This window comes from Anomaloglossus baeobatrachus, chromosome 8 (genome assembly GCF_048569485.1).
Source record: "Anomaloglossus baeobatrachus isolate aAnoBae1 chromosome 8, aAnoBae1.hap1, whole genome shotgun sequence".
In the NCBI taxonomy this organism is placed as follows: domain Eukaryota; kingdom Metazoa; phylum Chordata; class Amphibia; order Anura; family Aromobatidae; genus Anomaloglossus; species Anomaloglossus baeobatrachus.
The window spans coordinates 1,159,440-1,182,132 of NC_134360.1; the positions used below are offsets into that span (position 1 = coordinate 1,159,440).

The 22,693-nt window shown below is 59.5% G+C and overlaps 1 protein-coding gene and 1 long non-coding RNA gene across 5 annotated transcripts in view; one reads left to right on the forward strand and one right to left on the reverse strand.

Annotated features, from left to right (window-relative positions):
• The window catches only part of LOC142249048 (uncharacterized), a 176,722-nt gene extending 158,081 nt beyond the window's left edge, over positions 1-18,641 (reverse strand). Inside the window, exons 1-2 of the long non-coding RNA XR_012724982.1 lie at positions 18,561-18,641; positions 5,271-5,411 (exon numbers count right to left, since the gene is read on the reverse strand). This is a non-coding gene — a long non-coding RNA (uncharacterized LOC142249048). The remainder of the gene's footprint in view (positions 1-5,270; positions 5,412-18,560) is intronic.
• The window catches only part of IQSEC1 (IQ motif and Sec7 domain ArfGEF 1), a 1,387,106-nt gene that overhangs the window by 248,574 nt on the left and 1,115,839 nt on the right, over positions 1-22,693 (forward strand). The gene's annotated exons all lie outside the window — the stretch shown is intronic.

Below are 22,693 nucleotides of genomic sequence, written 5' to 3' on the forward strand. Positions count from 1 at the left end.
CCAGAATCACTGACGTGTGAAAGGGGCCTTATACGTCCCAGAATCACTGACGTGTGAAAGGGGCCTTACACGTCCCAGAATCACTGACGTGTGAAAGGGGTCTTATACGTCCCAGAATCACTGACGTGTGAAAGGGGCCTTACACGTACCAGAATCACTGACGTGTGAAAGGGGCCTTATACGTCCCAGAATCACTGACGTGTGAAAGGGGCCTAAAGCACATAGAATCACTGACGTGTGAAAGGGGCCTTATACGTCCCAGAATCACTGACGTGTGAAAGGGGCCTTATACGTCCCAGAATCACTGACGTGTGAAAGGGGCCTTATACGTCCCAGAATCACTGACGTGTGAAAGGGGCCTTATACGTCCCAGAATCACTGACGTGTGAAAGGGGCCTTATACGTCCCAGAATCACTGACGTGTGAAAGGGGCCTTATACGTCCCAGAATCACTGACGTGTGAAAGGGGCCTTATACGTCCCAGAATCACTGACGTGTGAAAGGGGCCTTATACGTCCCAGAATCACTGACGTGTGAAAGGGGCCTTATACGTCCCAGAATCACTGACGTGTGAAAGGGGCCTTATACGTCCCAGAATCACTGACGTGTGAAAGGAGCCTTATACGTCCCAGAATCACTGACGTGTGAAAGGGGCCTTATACGTCCCAGAATCACTGACGTGTGAAAGGGGTCTTATACGTACCAGAATCACTGACGTGTGAAAGGGGCCTTACACGTCCCAGAATCACTGACGTGTGAAAGGGGCCTTACACGTCCCAGAATCACTGACGTGTGAAAGGGGCCTTATACGTCCCAGAATCACTGACGTGTGAAAGGGGCCTTATACGTCCCAGAATCACTGACGTGTGAAAGGGGCCTTATACGTCCCAGAATCACTGACGTGTGAAAGGGGCCTTATACGTCCCAGAATCACTGACGTGTGAAAGGGGCCTTATACGTACCAGAATCACTGACGTGTGAAAGGGGCCTAAAGCACATAGAATCACTGACGTGTGAAAGGGGCCTTATACGTACCAGAATCACTGACGTGTGAAAGGGGCCTTATACGTACCAGAATCACTGACGTGTGAAAGGGGCCTTACACGTCCCAGAATCACTGACGTGTGAAAGGGGCCTTACACGTCCCAGAATCACTGACGTGTGAAAGGGGCCTTATACGTCCCAGAATCACTGACGTGTGAAAGGGGCCTTATACGTCCCAGAATCACTGACGTGTGAAAGGGGCCTTACACGTACCAGAATCACTGACGTGTGAAAGGGGCCTTACACGTCCCAGAATCACTGACGTGTGAAAGGGGCCTAAAGCACATAGAATCACTGACGTGTGAAAGGGGCCTTACACGTCCCAGAATCACTGACGTGTGAAAGGGGCCTTATACGTCCCAGAATCACTGACGTGTGAAAGGGGCCTTATACGTCCCAGAATCACTGACGTGTGAAAGGGGCCTTATACGTCCCAGAATCACTGACGTGTGAAAGGGGCCTTACACGTCCCAGAATCACTGACGTGTGAAAGGGGCCTTACACGTCCCAGAATCACTGACGTGTGAAAGGGGCCTTATACGTACCAGAATCACTGACGTGTGAAAGGGGCCTTATACGTCCCAGAATCACTGACGTGTGAAAGGGGCCTTATACGTCCCAGAATCACTGACGTGTGAAAGGGGCCTTATACGTCCCAGAATCACTGACGTGTGAAAGGGGTCTTATACGTCCCAGAATCACTGACGTGTGAAAGGGGCCTTATACGTCCCAGAATCACTGACGTGTGAAAGGGGCCTTATACGTCCCAGAATCACTGACGTGTGAAAGGGGCCTTATACGTCCCAGAATCACTGACGTGTGAAAGGGGCCTTATACGTCCCAGAATCACTGACGTGTGAAAGGGGCCTTATACGTCCCAGAATCACTGACGTGTGAAAGGGGCCTTATACGTCCCAGAATCACTGACGTGTGAAAGGGGCCTTATACGTCCCAGAATCACTGACGTGTGAAAGGAGCCTTATACGTCCCAGAATCACTGACGTGTGAAAGGGGCCTTATACGTCCCAGAATCACTGACGTGTGAAAGGGGTCTTATACGTACCAGAATCACTGACGTGTGAAAGGGGCCTTACACGTCCCAGAATCACTGACGTGTGAAAGGGGCCTTACACGTCCCAGAATCACTGACGTGTGAAAGGGGCCTTATACGTCCCAGAATCACTGACGTGTGAAAGGGGCCTTATACGTCCCAGAATCACTGACGTGTGAAAGGGGCCTTATACGTCCCAGAATCACTGACGTGTGAAAGGGGCCTTATACGTCCCAGAATCACTGACGTGTGAAAGGGGCCTTATACGTCCCAGAATCACTGACGTGTGAAAGGGGCCTTATACGTACCAGAATCACTGACGTGTGAAAGGGGCCTAAAGCACATAGAATCACTGACGTGTGAAAGGGGCCTTATACGTACCAGAATCACTGACGTGTGAAAGGGGCCTTATACGTCCCAGAATCACTGACGTGTGAAAGGGGCCTTACACGTCCCAGAATCACTGACGTGTGAAAGGGGCCTTACACGTCCCAGAATCACTGACGTGTGAAAGGGGCCTTATACGTCCCAGAATCACTGACGTGTGAAAGGGGCCTTATACGTCCCAGAATCACTGACGTGTGAAAGGGGCCTTACACGTACCAGAATCACTGACGTGTGAAAGGGGCCTTACACGTCCCAGAATCACTGACGTGTGAAAGGGGCCTAAAGCACATAGAATCACTGACGTGTGAAAGGGGCCTTACACGTCCCAGAATCACTGACGTGTGAAAGGGGCCTTATACGTCCCAGAATCACTGACGTGTGAAAGGGGCCTTATACGTCCCAGAATCACTGACGTGTGAAAGGGGCCTTATACGTCCCAGAATCACTGACGTGTGAAAGGGGCCTTACACGTCCCAGAATCACTGACGTGTGAAAGGGGCCTTACACGTCCCAGAATCACTGACGTGTGAAAGGGGCCTTACACGTCCCAGAATCACTGACGTGTGAAAGGGGCCTTATACATCCCAGAATCACTGACGTGTGAAAGGGGCCTTATACGTCCCAGAATCACTGACGTGTGAAAGGGGCCTTATACGTCCCAGAATCACTGACGTGTGAAAGGGGCCTTATACGTCCCAGAATCACTGACGTGTGAAAGGGGTCTTATACGTCCCAGAATCACTGACGTGTGAAAGGGGCCTTATACGTACCAGAATCACTGACGTGTGAAAGGGGCCTTATACGTCCCAGAATCACTGACGTGTGAAAGGGGCCTAAAGCACATAGAATCACTGACGTGTGAAAGGGGCCTTATACGTACCAGAATCACTGACGTGTGAAAGGGGTCTTATACGTCCCAGAATCACTGACGTGTGAAAGGGGCCTTATACGTACCAGAATCACTGACGTGTGAAAGGGGCCTTATACGTCCCAGAATCACTGACGTGTGAAAGGGGCCTTATACGTCCCAGAATCACTGACGTGTGAAAGGGGTCTTATACGTCCCAGAATCACTGACGTGTGAAAGGGGCCTTATACGTACCAGAATCACTGACGTGTGAAAGGGGCCTTATACGTCCCAGAATCACTGACGTGTGAAAGGGGCCTAAAGCACATAGAATCAAAGAATTATAGCGTTGAAATGGACCTCCTGGGTCATCAGTGCAAACCCCCGGCTCAAAGCATGCACAGTCTTGGAAGTATTATCCTAATGTACTCTGCCAAGAAGAGGGCTCCTATGTAATAATAGTGTATTGACCCTTTGCTGTCCAATACTGCATTCTATTGGAGAAATGAAAGAAGATGCTTGCAGCTTTAGGGGAGGGGGTCCCCTTACCTCTTGTATGGCTGCACAGTTTGCACCAATGATATGTCCACTCGTGTTAAGGGGTGCAGAATTCCTTTCTATAACAAGCATTAGGCAGAGGTGTATCTAGGCTTCCCGACACCAGAGCAAGAATATTGTGTGGTGCCCTCCTTCCCGCTGTTTGGGTAGTCGTGATTTGCGCACAGTCACTGCAGGCGTCTGAATCGTCACAGCGCGCACCGCACACTTTCAGGCTTCTCCGTTGCCAGTGGCGAGAGTGGACATTGATGTGAGCACAAGAATGCGATATGTTTCCTTCTGGCCACATCCTGACTAGACATGTCCAGCCTCACTTCATTTTCATCGAGGTCATGCATGTCTAGTTGGCACGTGACTACATGTATGTAAATCCCATAATGGTGCTTTCGGGACCTCTCTCCGCCGGCACCAGAGAATCTTGACAGTGTCTGCAGACTCATCACAATCTTGGACAACCCCTTTAATGCTCTTAAACACTAACATAGTAAACTTTAACTTGTTAGCTGGAACACTATTTTAACATTAATGACTTGTCCTCGGGATAGGTTATTAATAACTGATCGGCCGGGATCCGCCACCCGACACTCCAGCCACTCGATCCTTCTAGGTGCAGGCAGCCAGAAATGCTCAATTCCGGATCTGCTCAGTCTTCCAATGGTGGCCGGGTACTGCACATCCAATCCTATTCAAATCAATGAGGCGGATGTGCAGCCCCTATCAGAAGACAGGAAGCTCTGGAACTGAGCATTGCGGCCACCTGCTGCCACCATCAGCACCAAGGATAGCCGATCCGCGGGGAGCCAGGAATCAGACACCAGCTAGTCAGACAATGATGACCAATCCTAAGGATAGATCATCACTGTAAAGTAGTGGCCAACCTACATAGCCATGTATAACATAATATTACAAGTTATGAATTCTTACTTGTGTACAGGGTCAGAACTAATAACAGCACAGGTATACATCACCAGAAACACCGGAAGTACAGAAATACATAATTAGAACCCCCATCAGTACAGAAACACAGCATCACAACCACCAACAGTGCAGAAATTCATCACCAGAACCCCCAGCAGTGCAGAACTACATCCATATAACTCCCTTCACTACAAAACTACATCCATTTAACCCCATCAGTACAGAAACACAGCATCAAAACCCTCATCAGTAAAGAAATACATCACCAGAACCACCAGCAGTACGTGGTATCTCAATTGCAATGTCAAGTCAGACCCATATACATTTGTACTGCATGAACCTACAACTTTCAGTAACAATGGTAAGGAGGTACTGATCAGTCATCACCAGACTGCAGAACATACAGGAACCTCAGTACTGATGAGAATTAGTCAGTATCTCAAATAAACATTTACATTCAGGTACCTTATAATAGATGTCTCTAATCGGAATTGTTCTCTTTCTTTTCATCATCTTGTCCAGACGTCATGACTTTTCCCACCCACAGCTCGTCTCTGCAGACTTCCATCCTCTCCACTCTTCTGCAGCACATCCTGGCACAATACCCTTAAAAATAGCAGGATGATTACAATACTCCTATATAAAGATATCTGCCCTACACTGTGTCCCTGAATAAATAATTATCCCTCACTGCTCTCTGCACAAATGTCTCGCACGCCCTGTCCCTCTAATGGTGCATGCCCTCCACATTGCCCTCTCCTTTCCATACGGAGCCACCTCTTCACACTGTCCTTTACACAGTGGCCCCCTATACTGCTCAGTCTTTATATTGTGACCCCTAATCACACACTCCTCCTCGCTATGGCCTCACACTGTCCCCCCATGCTGCCCTCTCTCTATACCACCACTACCCAGTCTTTATTCTTTGCCCCCTCTCATTTCTCTCATCCTATACTGTCTCCTAACTACCTCCGCACTTATCACCTCCTCTCTCTCCATACTGTGTCCTCACCCATCCTGCCCCATTGCTCACCATATCGTGTGAAAAACATTTTACACCTCGCTCCCCATATGGCGTCCTCAAATTCCCCCCTCGCTCCCCATATGGCGTCCTCAAATTCCCCCCTCGCTCCCCATATGGCGTCCTCAAATTCCCCCCTCGCTCCCCATATGGCGTCCTCAAATTCCCCCCTCGCTCCCCATATGGCGTCCTCAAATTCCCCCCTCGCTCCCCATATGGCGTCCTCAAATTCCCCCCTCGCTCCCCATATGGCGTCCTCAAATTCCCCCCTCGCTCCCCATATGGCGACCTCAAATTCCCCCCTCGCTCCCCATATGGCGTCCTCAAATTCCCCCCTCGCTCCCCATATGGCGTCCTCAAATTCCCCCCTCGCTCCCCATATGGCGTCCTCAAATTCCCCCCTCGCTCCCCATATGGCGTCCTCAAATTCCCCCCTCGCTCCCCATATGGCGTCCTCAAATTCCCCCCCTCGCTCCCCATATGGCGTCCTCAAATTCCCCCCTCGCTCCCCATATGGCGTCCTCAAATTCCCCCCTCGCTCCCCATATGGCGTCCTCAAATTCCCCCCTCCCTCCCCATATGGCGTCCTCAAATTCCCCCCTCCCTCCCCATATGGCGTCCTCAAATTCCCCCCTCCCTCCCCATATGGCGTCCTCAAATTCCCCCCTCCCTCCCCCATATGGCGTCCTCAAATTCCCCCCTCCCTCCCCATATGGCGTCCTCAAATTCCCCCCTCGCTCCCCATATGGCGTCCTCAAATTCCCCCCTCGCTCCCATATGGCGTCCTCAAATTCCCCCCTCGCTCCCCATATGGTGTCCTCAAATTTATTTCCCCCCATACTGTATGTATGCACTGCCCCCTCACTCTATAGTATCCGTCTATGCACTTCCCCCTCACCCTACAGTGTCCGGGTATTCAACCCTCCCCCTACAGCGTCCGTGTATTCAACCCTCCCCCTACAGCGTCCGTGTATACACCCCAACCCTCCCCCTACAGCGTCCGTGTATACACCCCTCCCCCTACAGCGTCCGTGTACACACCCCTCCCCTCCCCCTAAAGCGTCCGTGTACACACCCCTCCCCTCCCCCTACAGCGTCCGTGTACACACCCCTTCCCCTCCCCCTACAGCGTCCGTGTACACACCCCTCCCCTCCCCCTCCCGCGTCCGTCTACACACCCCTCCCCCTCCCGCGTCCGTGTACACACCCCTCCCCCTCCCGCGTCCGTGTACACACCCCTCCCCCTCCCGCGTCCGTGTACACACCCCTCCCCCTCCCGCTTCCGTGTACACACCCCTCCCCCTCCCGCGTCCGTATACACACCCCTCCCCCTCCCGCGTCCGTATACACACCCCTCCCCCTCCCGCGTCCGTATACACACCCCTCCCCCTCCCGCGTCCGTATACACACCCCTCCCCCTCCCGCGTCCGTATACACACCCCTCCCCCTCCCGCGTCCGTATACACACCCCTCCCCCTCCCGCGTCCGTATACACACCCCTCCCCCTACAGCGTCCGTATACACACCCCTCCCCCTACAGCGTCCGTATACACACCCCTCCCCCTACAGCGTCCGTATACACACCCCTCCCCCTACAGCGTCCGCATATACACCCCTCCCCCTCCCCCTACAGCGTCCGCATATACACCCCTTCCCCCTCCCCCTACAGCGTCCGCATATACACCCCTTCCCCCTCCCCCTACAGCGTCCGCATATACACCCCTTCCCCCTCCCCCTACAGCGTCCGCATATACACCCCTCCCCCTACAGCGTCCGCATATACACCCCTCCCCCTACAGCGTCCGCATATACACCCCTCCCCCTACAGCGTCCGCATATACACCCCTCCCCCTACAGCGTCCGCATATACACCCCTCCCCCTACAGCGTCCGCATATACACCCCTCCCCCTACAGCGTCCGTATATACACCCCTCCCCTACAGCGTCCGTATATACACCCCTCCCCTACAGCGTCCGTATATACACCCCTCCCCCTACAGCGTCCGTATATACACCCCTCCCCCTACAGCGTCCGTATATACACCCCTCCCCCTACAGCGTCCGTATATACACCCCTCCCCCTACAGCGTCCGTATATACACCCCTCCCCCTACAGCGTCCGTATATACACCCCTCCCCCTACAGCGTCCGCATATACACCCCTCCCCCTACAGCGTCCGCATATACACCCCTCCCCCTCCAGCGTCCGCATATACACCCCTCCCCCTACAGCGTCCGCATATACACCCCTCCCCCTCCAGCGTCCGCATATACACCCCTCCCCCTCCAGCGTCCGCATATACACCCCTCCCCCTCCAGCGTCCGCATATACACCCCTCCCCCTCCAGCGTCCGCATATACAACCCTCCCCCTCCAGCGTCCGCATATACACCCCTTCCCCCTCCCGCGTCCGCATATACACCCCTTCCCCCTCCCCCTACAGCGTCCGCATATACACCCCTTCCCCCTTCCCCTACAGCGTCCGCATATACACCCCTTCCCCCTCCCCCTACAGCGTCCGCATATACACCCCTTCCCCCTCCCCCTACAGCGTCCGCATATACACCCCTCCCCCTACAGCGTCCGCATATACACCCCTCCCCCTACAGCGTCCGCATATACACCCCTCCCCCTACAGCGTCCGCATATACACCCCTCCCCCTACAGCGTCCGCATATACACCCCTCCCCCTACAGCGTCCGTATATACACCCCTCCCCTACAGCGTCCGTATATACACCCCTCCCCCTACAGCGTCCGTATATACACCCCTCCCCCTACAGCGTCCGTATATACACCCCTCCCCCTACAGCGTCCGTATATACACCCCTCCCCCTACAGCGTCCGTATATACACCCCTCCCCCTACAGCGTCCGTATATACACCCCTCCCCCTACAGCGTCCGTATATACACCCCTCCCCCTACAGCGTCCGTATATACACCCCTCCCCCTACAGCGTCCGTATATACACCCCTCCCCCTACAGCGTCCGCATATACACCCCTCCCCCTACAGCGTCCGCATATACACCCCTCCCCCTCCAGCGTCCGCATATACACCCCTCCCCCTACAGCGTCCGCATATACACCCCTCCCCCTCCAGCGTCCGCATATACACCCCTCCCCCTCCCCCTCCAGCGTCCGCATATACACCCCTTCCCCCTCCCCCTCCAGCGTCCGCATATACACCCCTTCCCCCTCCCCCTACAGCGTCCGCATATACACCCCTTCCCCCTCCCCCTACAGCGTCCGCATATACACCCCTTCCCCCTCCCCCTACAGCGTCCGCATATACACCCCTCCCCCTCCCCCTACAGCGTCCGCATATACACCCCTTCCCCCTCCCCCTACAGCGTCCGCATATACACCCCTTCCCCCTCCCCCTACAGCGACCGCATATACACCCCTCCCCCTACAGCGACCGCATATACACCCCTCCCCCTACAGCGTCCGCATATACACCCCTCCCCCTACAGCGTCCGCATATACACCCCTCCCCCTACAGCGTCCGCATATACACCCCTCCCCCTACAGCGTCCGTATATACAACCCTCCCCCTACAGCGTCCGTATATACAACCCTCCCCCTACAGCGTCCGTATATACACCCCTCCCCCTACAGCGTCCGTATATACACCCCTCCCCCTACAGCGTCCGTATATACACCCCTCCCCCTACAGCGTCCGTATATACACCCCTCCCCCTACAGCGTCCGTATATACACCCCTCCCCCTACAGCGTCCGTATATACACCCCTCCCCCTCCAGCGTCCGTATATACACCCCTCCCCCTCCCGCGTCCGTATATACACCCCTCCCCCTCCAGCGTCCGTATATACACCCCTCCCCCTCCAGCGTCCGCATATACACCCCTTCCCCCTCCCCCTCCAGCGTCCGCATATACACCCCTTCCCCCTCCCCCTCCAGCGTCCGCATATACACCCCTTCCCCCTCCCCCTCCCGCGTCCGCATATACACCCCTTCCCCCTCCCGCGTCCGCATATACACCCCTTCCCCCTCCCGCGTCCGCATATACACCCCTTCCCCCTCCCCCTATAGCGTCCGCATATACACCCCTTCCCCCTCCCCCTACAGCGTCCGCATATACACCCCTTCCCCCTACAGCGTCCGCATATACACCCCTTCCCCCTACAGCGTCCGTACATACACCCCTCCCCCTACAGCGTCCGTACATACACCCCTCCCCCCCCCCCTACAGCGTCCGTACATACACCCCTCCCCCCCCCCCTACAGCGTCCGTACATACACCCCTCCCCCCCCCCTACAGCGTCTACATACACCCCTCCCCCCCCCCTACAGCGTCCGTACATACACCCCTCCCCCCCCCTACAGCGTCCGTACATACACCCCCCCCCCCCCTACAGCGTCCGTACATACACCCCCCCCCCCCCTACAGCGTCCGTACATACACCCCTCCCCCTACAGCGTCCGTACATACACCCCTCCCCCTACAGCGTCCGTACATACACCCCTCCCCCTACAGCGTCCGTACATACACCCCTCCCCCTACAGCGTCCGTACATACACCCCTCCCCCTACAGCGTCCGTACATACACCCCTCCCCCTACAGCGTCCGTACATACACCCCTCCCCCTACAGCGTCCGTACATACACCCCTCCCCCTACAGCGTCCGTACATACACCCCTCCCCCTACAGCGTCCGTACATACACCCCTCCCCCTACAGCGTCCGTACATACACCCCTCCCCCTACAGCGTCCGTACATACACCCCTCCCCCTACAGCGTCCGTACATACACCCCTCCCCCTACAGCGTCCGTACATACACCCCTCCCCCTACAGCGTCCGTACATACACCCCTCCCCCTACAGCGTCCGTACATACACCCCTCCCCCTACAGCGTCCGTACATACACCCCTCCCCCTACAGCGTCCGTACATACACCCCTCCCCCTACAGCGTCCGTACATACACCCCTCCCCCTACAGCGTCCGTACATACACCCCCTCCCCCTACAGCGTCCGTACATACACCCCTCCCCCCTACAGCGTCCGTACATACACCCCTCCCCCTACAGCGTCCGTACATACACCCCTCCCCCTACAGCGTCCGTACATACACCCCTCCCCCTACAGCGTCCGTACATACACCCCTCCCCCTACAGCGTCCGTACATACACCCCTCCCCCTACAGCGTCCGTACATACACCCCTCCCCCTACAGCGTCCGTACATACACCCCTCCCCCTACAGCGTCCGTACATACACCCCTCCCCCTACAGCGTCCGTACATACACCCCTCCCCCTACAGCGTCCGTACATACACCCCTCCCCCTACAGCGTCCGTACATACACCCCTCCCCCTACAGCGTCCGTACATACACCCCTCCCCCTACAGCGTCCGTACATACACCCCTCCCCCTACAGCGTCCGTACATACACCCCTCCCCCTACAGCGTCCGTACATACACCCCTCCCCCTACAGCGTCCGTACATACACCCCTCCCCCTACAGCGTCCGTACATACACCCCTCCCCCTACAGCGTCCGTACATACACCCCTCCCCCTACAGCGTCCGTACATACACCCCTCCCCCTACAGCGTCCGTACATACAACCCCTCCCCCTACAGCGTCCGTACATACACCCCTCCCCCTACAGCGTCCGTACATACACCCCTCCCCCTACAGCGTCCGTACATACACCCCTCCCCCTACAGCGTCCGTACATACACCCCTCCCCCTACAGCGTCCGTACATACACCCCTCCCCCTACAGCGTCCGTACATACACCCCTCCCCCTACAGCGTCCGTACATACACCCCTCCCCCTACAGCGTCCGTACATACACCCCTCCCCCTACAGCGTCCGTACATACACCCCTCCCCCTACAGCGTCCGTACATACACCCCTCCCCCTACAGCGTCCGTACATACACCCCTCCCCCTACAGCGTCCGTACATACACCCCTCCCCCTACAGCGTCCGTACATACACCCCTCCCCCTACAGCGTCCGTACATACACCCCTCCCCCTACAGCGTCCGTACATACACCCCTCCCCCTACAGCGTCCGTACATACACCCCTCCCCCTACAGCGTCCGTACATACACCCCTCCCCCTACAGCGTCCGTACATACACCCCTCCCCCTACAGCGTCCGTACATACACCCCTCCCCCTACAGCGTCCGTACATACACCCCTCCCCCTACAGCGTCCGTACATACACCCCTCCCCCTACAGCGTCCGTACATACACCCCTCCCCCTACAGCGTCCGTACATACACCCCTCCCCCTACAGCGTCCGTACATACACCCCTCCCCCTACAGCGTCCGTACATACACCCCTCCCCCTACAGCGTCCGTACATACACCCCTCCCCCTACAGCGTCCGTACATACACCCCTCCCCCTACAGCGTCCGTACATACACCCCTCCCCCTACAGCGTCCGTACATACACCCCTCCCCCTACAGCGTCCGTACATACACCCCTCCCCCTACAGCGTCCGTACATACACCCCTCCCCCTACAGCGTCCGTACATACACCCCTCCCCCTACAGCGTCCGTACATACACCCCTCCCCCTACAGCGTCCGTACATACACCCCTCCCCCTACAGCGTCCGTACATACACCCCTCCCCCTACAGCGTCCGTACATACACCCCTCCCCCTACAGCGTCCGTACATACACCCCTCCCCCTACAGCGTCCGTACATACACCCCTCCCCCTACAGCGTCCGTACATACACCCCTCCCCCTACAGCGTCCGTACATACACCCCTCCCCCTACAGCGTCCGTACATACACCCCTCCCCCTACAGCGTCCGTACATACACCCCTCCCCCTACAGCGTCCGTACATACACCCCTCCCCCTACAGCGTCCGTACATACACCCCTCCCCCTACAGCGTCCGTACATACACCCCTCCCCCTACAGCGTCCGTACATACACCCCTCCCCCTACAGCGTCCGTACATACACCCCTCCCCCTACAGCGTCCGTACATACACCCCTCCCCCTACAGCGTCCGTACATACACCCCTCCCCCTACAGCGTCCGTACATACACCCCTCCCCCTACAGCGTCCGTACATACACCCCTCCCCTACAGCGTCCGTACATACACCCCTCCCCCTACAGCGTCCGTACATACACCCCTCCCCCTACAGCGTCCGTACATACACCCCTCCCCCTACAGCGTCCGTACATACACCCCTCCCCCTACAGCGTCCGTACATACACCCCTCCCCCTACAGCGTCCGTACATACACCCCTCCCCCTACAGCGTCCGTACATACACCCCTCCCCCTACAGCGTCCGTACATACACCCCTCCCCCTACAGCGTCCGTACATACACCCCTCCCCCTACAGCGTCCGTACATACACCCCTCCCCCTACAGCGTCCGTACATACACCCCTCCCCCTACAGCGTCCGTACATACACCCCTCCCCTACAGCGTCCGTACATACACCCCTCCCCCTACAGCGTCCGTACATACACCCCTCCCCCTACAGCGTCCGTACATACACCCCTCCCCCTACAGCGTCCGTACATACACCCCTCCCCCTACAGCGTCCGTACATACACCCCTCCCCCTACAGCGTCCGTACATACACCCCTCCCCCTACAGCGTCCGTACATACACCCCTCCCCCTACAGCGTCCGTACATACACCCCTCCCCCTACAGCGTCCGTACATACACCCCTCCCCCTACAGCGTCCGTACATACACCCCTCCCCCTACAGCGTCCTTACATACACCCCTCCCCCTACAGCGTCCTTACATACACCCCTCCCCCTACAGCGTCCTTACATACACCCCTCCCCCTACAGCGTCCTTACATACACCCCTCCCCCTACAGCGTCCGTACATACACCCCTCCCCCTACAGCGTCGTACATACACCCCTCCCCCTACAGCGTCCGTACATACACCCCTCCCCCTACAGCGTCCGTACATACACCCCTCCCCCTACAGCGTCCGTACATACACCCCTCCCCCTACAGCGTCCGTACATACACCCCTCCCCCTACAGCGTCCGTACATACACCCCTCCCCCTACAGCGTCCGTACATACACCCCTCCCCCTACAGCGTCCGTACATACACCCCTCCCCCTACAGCGTCCGTACATACACCCCTCCCCCTACAGCGTCCGTACATACACCCCTCCCCCTACAGCGTCCGTACATACACCCCTCCCCCTACAGCGTCCGTACATACACCCCTCCCCCTACAGCGTCCGTACATACACCCCTCCCCCTACAGCGTCCGTACATACACCCCTCCCCCTACAGCGTCCGTACATACACCCCTCCCCCTACAGCGTCCGTACATACACCCCTCCCCCTACAGCGTCCGTACATACACCCCTCCCCCTACAGCGTCCGTACATACACCCCTCCCCCTACAGCGTCCGTACATACACCCCTCCCCCTACAGCGTCCGTACATACACCCCTCCCCCTACAGCGTCCGTACATACACCCCTCCCCCTACAGCGTCCGTACATACACCCCTCCCCCTACAGCGTCCGTACATACACCCCTCCCCCTACAGCGTCCGTACATACACCCCTCCCCCTACAGCGTCCGTACATACACCCCTCCCCCTACAGCGTCCGTACATACACCCCTCCCCCTACAGCGTCCGTACATACACCCCTCCCCCTACAGCGTCCGTACATACACCCCTCCCCCTACAGCGTCCGTACATACACCCCTCCCCCTACAGCGTCCGTACATACACCCCTCCCCCTACAGCGTCCGTACATACACCCCTCCCCCTACAGCGTCCGTACATACACCCCTCCCCCTACAGCGTCCGTACATACACCCCTCCCCCTACAGCGTCCGTACATACACCCCTCCCCCTACAGCGTCCGTACATACACCCCTCCCCCTACAGCGTCCGTACATACACCCCTCCCCCTACAGCGTCCGTACATACACCCCTCCCCCTACAGCGTCCGTACATACACCCCTCCCCCTACAGCGTCCGTACATACACCCCTCCCCCTACAGCGTCCGTACATACACCCCTCCCCCTACAGCGTCCGTACATACACCCCTCCCCCTACAGCGTCCGTACATACACCCCTCCCCCTACAGCGTCCGTACATACACCCCTCCCCCTACAGCGTCCGTACATACACCCCTCCCCCTACAGCGTCCGTACATACACCCCTCCCCCTACAGCGTCCGTACATACACCCCTCCCCCTACAGCGTCCGTACATACACCCCTCCCCCTACAGCGTCCGTACATACACCCCTCCCCCTACAGCGTCCGTACATACACCCCTCCCCCTACAGCGTCCGTACATACACCCCAAACCCCTCCCCCTACAGCGTCCGTACATACACCCCTCCCCCTACAGCGTCCGTACATACACCCCTCCCCCTACAGCGTCCGTACATACACCCCTCCCCCTACAGCGTCCGTACATACACCCCTCCCCCTACAGCGTCCGTACATACACCCCTCCCCCTACAGCGTCCGTACATACACCCCTCCCCCTACAGCGTCCGTACATACACCCCTCCCCCTACAGCGTCCGTACATACACCCCTCCCCCTACAGCGTCCGTACATACACCCCTCCCCCTACAGCGTCCGTACATACACCCCTCCCCCTACAGCGTCCGTACATACACCCCTCCCCCTACAGCGTCCGTACATACACCCCTCCCCCTACAGCGTCCGTACATACACCCCTCCCCCTACAGCGTCCGTACATACACCCCTCCCCCTACAGCGTCCGTACATACACCCCTCCCCCTACAGCGTCCGTACATACACCCCTCCCCCTACAGCGTCCGTACATACACCCCTCCCCCTACAGCGTCCGTACATACACCCCTCCCCCTACAGCGTCCGTACATACACCCCTCCCCCTACAGCGTCCGTACATACACCCCTCCCCCTACAGCGTCCGTACATACACCCCTCCCCCTACAGCGTCCGTACATACACCCCTCCCCCTACAGCGTCCGTACATACACCCCTCCCCCTACAGCGTCCGTACATACACCCCTCCCCCTACAGCGTCCGTACATACACCCCTCCCCCTACAGCGTCCGTACATACACCCCTCCCCCTACAGCGTCCGTACATACACCCCTCCCCCTACAGCGTCCGTACATACACCCCTCCCCCTACAGCGTCCGTACATACACCCCTCCCCCTACAGCGTCCGTACATACACCCCTCCCCCTACAGCGTCCGTACATACACCCCTCCCCCTACAGCGTCCGTACATACACCCCTCCCCCTACAGCGTCCGTACATACACCCCTCCCCCTACAGCGTCCGTACATACACCCCTCCCCCTACAGCGTCCGTATATACACCCCTCCCCCTACAGCGTCCGTATATACACCCCCCCCCTCCCCCTACAGCGTCCGTATATACACCCTCCCCCTACAGCGTCCGTATATACACCCCTCCCCCTACAGCGTCCGTATATACACCCCCCTCCCCCTACAGCGTCCGTATATACACCCCACCCCTCCCCCTACAGCGTCCGTATATACACCCCCCTCCCCCTACAGCGTCCGTATATACACCCCACCCCTCCCCCTACAGCGTCCGTATATACACCCCACCCCTCCCCCTACAGCGTCCGTATATACACCCCACCCCTCCCCCTACAGCGTCCGTATATACACCCCACCCCTCCCCCTACAGCGTCCGTATATACACCCCACCCCTCCCCCTACAGCGTCCGTATATACACCCCACCCCTCCCCCTACAGCGTCCGTATATACACCCCACCCCTCCCCCTACAGCGTCCGTATATACACCCCACCCCTCCCCCTACAGCGTCCGTATATACACCCCACCCCTCCCCCTACAGCGTCCGTATATACACCCCACCCCTCCCCCTACAGCGTCCGTATATACACCCCACCCCTCCCCCTACAGCGTCCGTATATACACCCCACCCCTCCCCCTACAGCGTCCGTATATACACCCCACCCCTCCCCCTACAGCGTCCGTATATACACCCCACCCCTCCCCCTACAGTGTCCGTATATACACCCCTCCCCTCCCCCTACAGTGTCCGTATATACACCCCTCCCCTCCCCCTACAGTTTCCGTATGTACACCCCTCCTCTCACCCTACAGTGTCCGTATGTACACCCCTCCCCTCCCCCTACAGTGTCCGTATGTACACCCCTCCTCTCACCCTACAGTGTCCGTATGTACACCCCTCCCCTCCCCCTACAGTGTCCGTATATACACCCCTCCTCTCACCCGTATATACACCCCTCCCCTCCCCCTACAGTGTCCGTATATACACCCCTCCTCTCACCCTATAGTGTCCGTATATACACCCCTCCCCTCACCCATAGTGTCCGTATATACACCCCTCCCCTCACCCTATAGTGTCCGTATATACACCCCTCCCCTCACCCTATAGTGTCCGTATATACACCCCTCCCCTCACCCTATAGTGTCCGTATATACACCCCTCCCCTCACCCTATAGTGTCCGTATATACACCCCTCCCCTCACCCTATAGTGTCCGTATATACACCCCTCCCCTCACCCTATAGTGTCCGTATATACACCCCTCCCCTCACCCTATAGTGTCCGTATATACACCCCTCCCCTCACCCTATAGTGTCCGTATATACACCCCTCCCCTCACCCTATAGTGTCCGTATATACACCCCTCCCCTCACCCTACAGTGTCCGTATATACACCCCTCCTCTCACCCTACAGTGTCCGTATATACACCCCTCCCCTCCCCCTACAGTGTCCGTATATACACCCCTCCCCTCCCCCTACAGTGTCCGTATATACACCCCTCCTCTCACCCTATAGTGTCCGTATATACACCCTCCCCTCACCCTATAGTGTCCGTATATACACCCCTCCCCTCACCCTATAGTGTCCGTATATACACCCCTCCCCTCACCCTATAGTGTCCGTATATACACCCCTCCCCTCACCCTATAGTGTCCGTATATACACCCCTCCCCTTACCTATAGTGTCCGTATATACACCCCTCCCCTCACCCTATAGTGTCCGTATATACACCCCTCCCCTCCCCCTACAGTGTCCGTATATACACCCCTCCCCTCACCCTATAGTGTCCGTATATACACCCCTCCCCTCACCCTATAGTGTCCGTATATACACCCCACCCCCCCCCCCCCCCCCTCCCCCCCCCCCCCCCCCCCTATAGTGTCCGTATATACATACCCTCCCCTCACCCTACAGTGTCCCGTATATACACCCCCTCCCCTCACCCTATAGTGTCCGTATATACACCCCTCCCCTCACCCTATAGTGTCCGTATATACACCCCACCCCTCCCCCTATAGTGTCCGTATATACATACCTCCCCCTCACCCTACAGTGTCCGTATATACACCCCTCCCCTCACCCTATAGTGTCCGTATATACACCCCTCCCCTCACCCTATAGTGTCCGTATATACACCCCTCCCCTCACCCTATAGTGTCCGTATATACACCCCTCCCCTCACCCTATAGTGTCCGTATATACACCCCTCCTCTCACCCTATAGTGTCCGTATATACACCCCTCCCCTCACCCTATAGTGTCCGTATATACACCCCTCCCCTCACCCTATAGTGTCCGTATATACACCCCTCCTCTCACCCTATAGTGTCCGTATATACACCCCTCCCCTCACCCTATAGTGTCCGTATATACACCCCTCCCCTCACCCTATAGTGTCCGTATATACACCCCTCCTCTCACCCTATAGTGTCCGTATATACATACCTCCACTCACGCATTCTTATTCCTCCTCGGTGTCTTCAGCTCACGCTGAAGCGCTTAACAACCGCGGTGTTTGCCGCCTATGCGGCACTGACGAGTGACGTCACCAGTGTGATCAGCTGACCTGATCACGCAGGTGACATGCCCTGACCCGGAAGTGCCGGCGATCGCCCTGACCCGGAAGTGCCGTCGGTCAGGACTTCAATTATGCTGAAAGACGCGAGTACAACTGATCAGTGTGAGCTGGAACGCTGCGGTTCTTTTAGCCTTTGTCAGTTTCACAGCCGGATCCGAGAAGTGTCGGTTCCCACTACTAGGGGCGGCAAAACGCAGCCTCCGGGGGACATCATCAATAATCAGCATTTCCCAGCTCTGTTGTCACATAGCACCAGTGTCCGCATCCTGATGTATGACAGCAGGGTCCTCCCCGAGGTGACAGCAGCGCCCTCCCTGAGGTGACAGCAGCGTCCTCCCCGAGGTGACAGCAGCGCCCTCCCCGAGGTGACAGCAGCGCCCTCCCCGAGGTGACAGCAGCGTCCTCCCAGAGGTGACAGCAGCGCCCTCCCCGAGGTGACAGCAGCGCCCTCCCAGGGGTGACAGCAGCGCCCTCCCCGAGGTGACAGCAGCGCCCTCCCCGAGGTGACAGCAGCGTCCTCCCAGAGGTGACAGCAGCGCCCTCCCCGAGGTGACAGCAGCGCCCTCCCCGAGGTGACAGCAGCGTCCTCCCCGAGGTGACAGCAGCGCCCTCCCCGAGGTGAGAGCAGCGTCCTCCCCGAGGTGAGAGCAGCGTCCTCCCCGAGGTGACAGCAGCGCCCTCCCAGAGGTGACAGCAGCGCCCTCCCAGGGGTGACAGCAGCGCCCTCCCCGAGGTGACAGCAGCGCCCTCCCCGAGGTGACAGCAGCGTCCTCCCAGAGGTGACAGCAGCGCCCTCCCCGAGGTGACAGCAGCGCCCTCCCCGAGGTGACAGCAGCGCCCTCCCCGAGGTGACAGCAGCGCCCTCCCCGAGGTGACAGCAGCGCCCTCCCCGAGGTGACAGCAGCGCCCTCCCCGAGGTGACAGCAGCGCCCTCCCCGAGGTGACAGCAGCGCCCTCCCCGAGGTGACAGCAGCGCCCTCCCAGAGGTGACAGCAGCGCCCTCCCCGAGGTGACAGCAGCGTCCTCCCAGGGGTGACAGCAGCGCCCTCCCAGAGGTGACAGCAGCGCCCTCCCAGAGGTGACAGCAGCGCCCTCCCCGAGGTGACAGCAGCGCCCTCCCCGAGGTGACAGCAGCGCCCTCCCAGAGGTGACAGCAGCGCCCTCCCAGGGGTGACAGCAGCGCCCTCCCAGAGGTGAGAGCAGCGTCCTCCCAGGGGTGAGAGCAGCGCCCTCCCCGAGGTGACAGCAGCGCCCTCCCAGGGGTGACAGCAGCGCCCTCCCAGGGGTGACAGCAGCGTCCTCCCAGAGGTGACAGCAGCGCCCTCCCCGAGGTGACAGCAGCGTCCTCCCAGAGGTGACAGCAGCGCCCTCCCAGAGGTGACAGCAGCGCCCTCCCAGAGGTGACAGCAGCGCCCTCCCAGAGGTGAGAGCAGCGCCCTCCCAGAGGTGAGAGCAGCGCCCTCCCCGAGGTGAGAGCAGCGCCCTCCCCGAGGTGACAGCAGCGCCCTCCCCGAGGTGACAGCAGCGCCCTCCCCGAGGTGACAGCAGCGCCCTCCCCGAGGTGACAGCAGCGCCCTCCCCGAGGTGACAGCAGCGCCCTCCCCGAGGTGACAGCAGCGCCCTCCCCGAGGTGACAGCAGCGCCCTCCCCGAGGTGACAGCAGCGTCCTCCCAGGGGTGACAGCAGCGCCTTCCCCGAGGTGACAGCAGCGCCCTCCCCGAGGTGACAGCAGCGCCCTCCCCGAGGTGACAGCAGCGCCCTCCCAGAGGTGACAGCAGCGCCCTCCCAGAGGTGAGAGCAGCGTCCTCCCAGGGGTGACAGCAGCGCCCTCCCAGAGGTGAGAGCAGCGCCCTCCCAGAGGTGACAGCAGCGTCCTCCCAGAGGTGACAGCAGCGCCCTCCCCGAGGTGACAGCAGCGCCCTCCCCGAGGTGACAGCAGCGCCCTCCCCGAGGTGACAGCAGCGCCCTCCCCGAGGTGACAGCAGCGCCCTCCCCGAGGTGACAGCAGCGCCCTCCCCGAGGTGACAGCAGCGCCCTCCCCGAGGTGACAGCAGCGCCCTCCCAGAGGTGACAGCAGCGCCCTCCCCGAGGTGACAGCAGCGTCCTCCCAGGGGTGACAGCAGCGCCCTCCCAGAGGTGACAGCAGCGCCCTCCCAGAGGTGACAGCAGCGTCCTCCCAGAGGTGACAGCAGCGTCCTCCCAGAGGTGACAGCAGCGCCCTCCCCGAGGTGACAGCAGCGCCCTCCCCGAGGTGACAGCAGCGCCCTCCCCGAGGTGACAGCAGCGTCCTCCCAGGGGTGACAGCAGCGCCCTCCCCGAGGTGACAGCAGCGCCCTCCCCGAGGTGACAGCAGCGTCCTCCCAGAGGTGACAGCAGCGTCCTCCCAGAGGTGACAGCAGCGCCCTCCCAGAGGTGACAGCTGCGCCCTCCCAGAGGTGACAGCAGCGTCCTCCCAGAGGTGACAGCAGCGTCCTCCCAGATGTGACAGCAGCGTCCTCCCAGAGGTGACAGCAGCGTCCTCCCAGAGGTGACAGCAGCGTCCTCCCAGAGGGTGACAGCAGCGTCCTCCCAGAGGTGAGAGCAGCGCCCTCCCCGAGGTGAGAGCAGCGTCCTCCCCGAGGTGAGAGCAGCGTCCTCCCCGAGGTGACAGCAGCGCCCTCCCCGAGGTGACAGCAGCGTCCTCCCAGAGGTGACAGCAGCGCCCTCCCAGAGGTGACAGCAGCGCCCTCCCAGAGGTGACAGCAGCGTCCTCCCAGAGGTGACAGCAGCGCCCTCCCAGAGGTGACAGCAGCGCCCTCCCAGAGGTGACAGCAGCGCCCTCCCAGAGGTGACAGCAGCGCCCTCCCAGAGGTGACAGCAGCGTCCTCCCAGAGGTGACAGCAGCGCCCTCCCAGAGGTGACAGCAGCGCCCTCCCAGAGGTGACAGCAGCGCCCTCCCCGAGGTGACAGCAGCGCCCTCCCCGAGGTGACAGCAGCGCCCTCCCCGAGGTGACAGCAGCGCCCTCCCCGAGGTGACAGCAGCGCCCTCCCCGAGGTGACAGCAGCGCCCTCCCCGAGGTGACAGCAGCGTCCTCCCAGGGGTGACAGCAGCGCCCTCCCCGAGGTGACAGCAGCGCCCTCCCCGAGGTGACAGCAGCGCCCTCCCCGAGGTGACAGCAGCGCCCTCCCCGAGGTGACAGCAGCGCCCTCCCAGAGGTGACAGCAGCGCCCTCCCAGAGGTGAGAGCAGCGCCCTCCCAGGGGTGAGAGCAGCGCCCTCCCAGAGGTGAGAGCAGCGCCCTCCCAGAGGTGACAGCAGCGTCCTCCCAGAGGTGACAGCAGCGCCCTCCCCGAGGTGACAGCAGCGCCCTCCCCGAGGTGACAGCAGCGTCCTCCCCGAGGTGACAGCAGCGCCCTCCCCGAGGTGACAGCAGCGCCCTCCCCGAGGTGACAGCAGCGTCCTCCCAGGGGTGACAGCAGCGCCCTCCCCGAGGTGACAGCAGCGCCCTCCCCGAGGTGACAGCAGCGTCCTCCCAGAGGTGACAGCAGCGCCCTCCCAGAGGTGACAGCAGCGCCCTCCCCGAGGTGACAGCAGCGCCCTCCCCGAGGTGACAGCAGCGTCCTCCCAGAGGTGACAGCAGCGTCCTCCCAGAGGTGACAGCAGCGCCCTCCCCGAGGTGACAGCAGCGCCCTCCCCGAGGTGACAGCAGCGCCCTCCCCGAGGTGACAGCAGCGCCCTCCCCGAGGTGACAGCAGCGTCCTCCCAGGGGTGACAGCAGCGCCCTCCCCGAGGTGACAGCAGCGCCCTCCCCGAGGTGACAGCAGCGTCCTCCCAGAGGTGACAGCAGCGTCCTCCCAGAGGTGACAGCAGCGCCCTCCCAGAGGTGACAGCTGCGCCCTCCCAGAGGTGACAGCAGCGTCCTCCCAGAGGTGACAGCAGCGTCCTCCCAGAGGTGACAGCAGCGTCCTCCCAGAGGTGACAGCAGCGTCCTCCCAGAGGTGACAGCAGCGCCCTCCCAGAG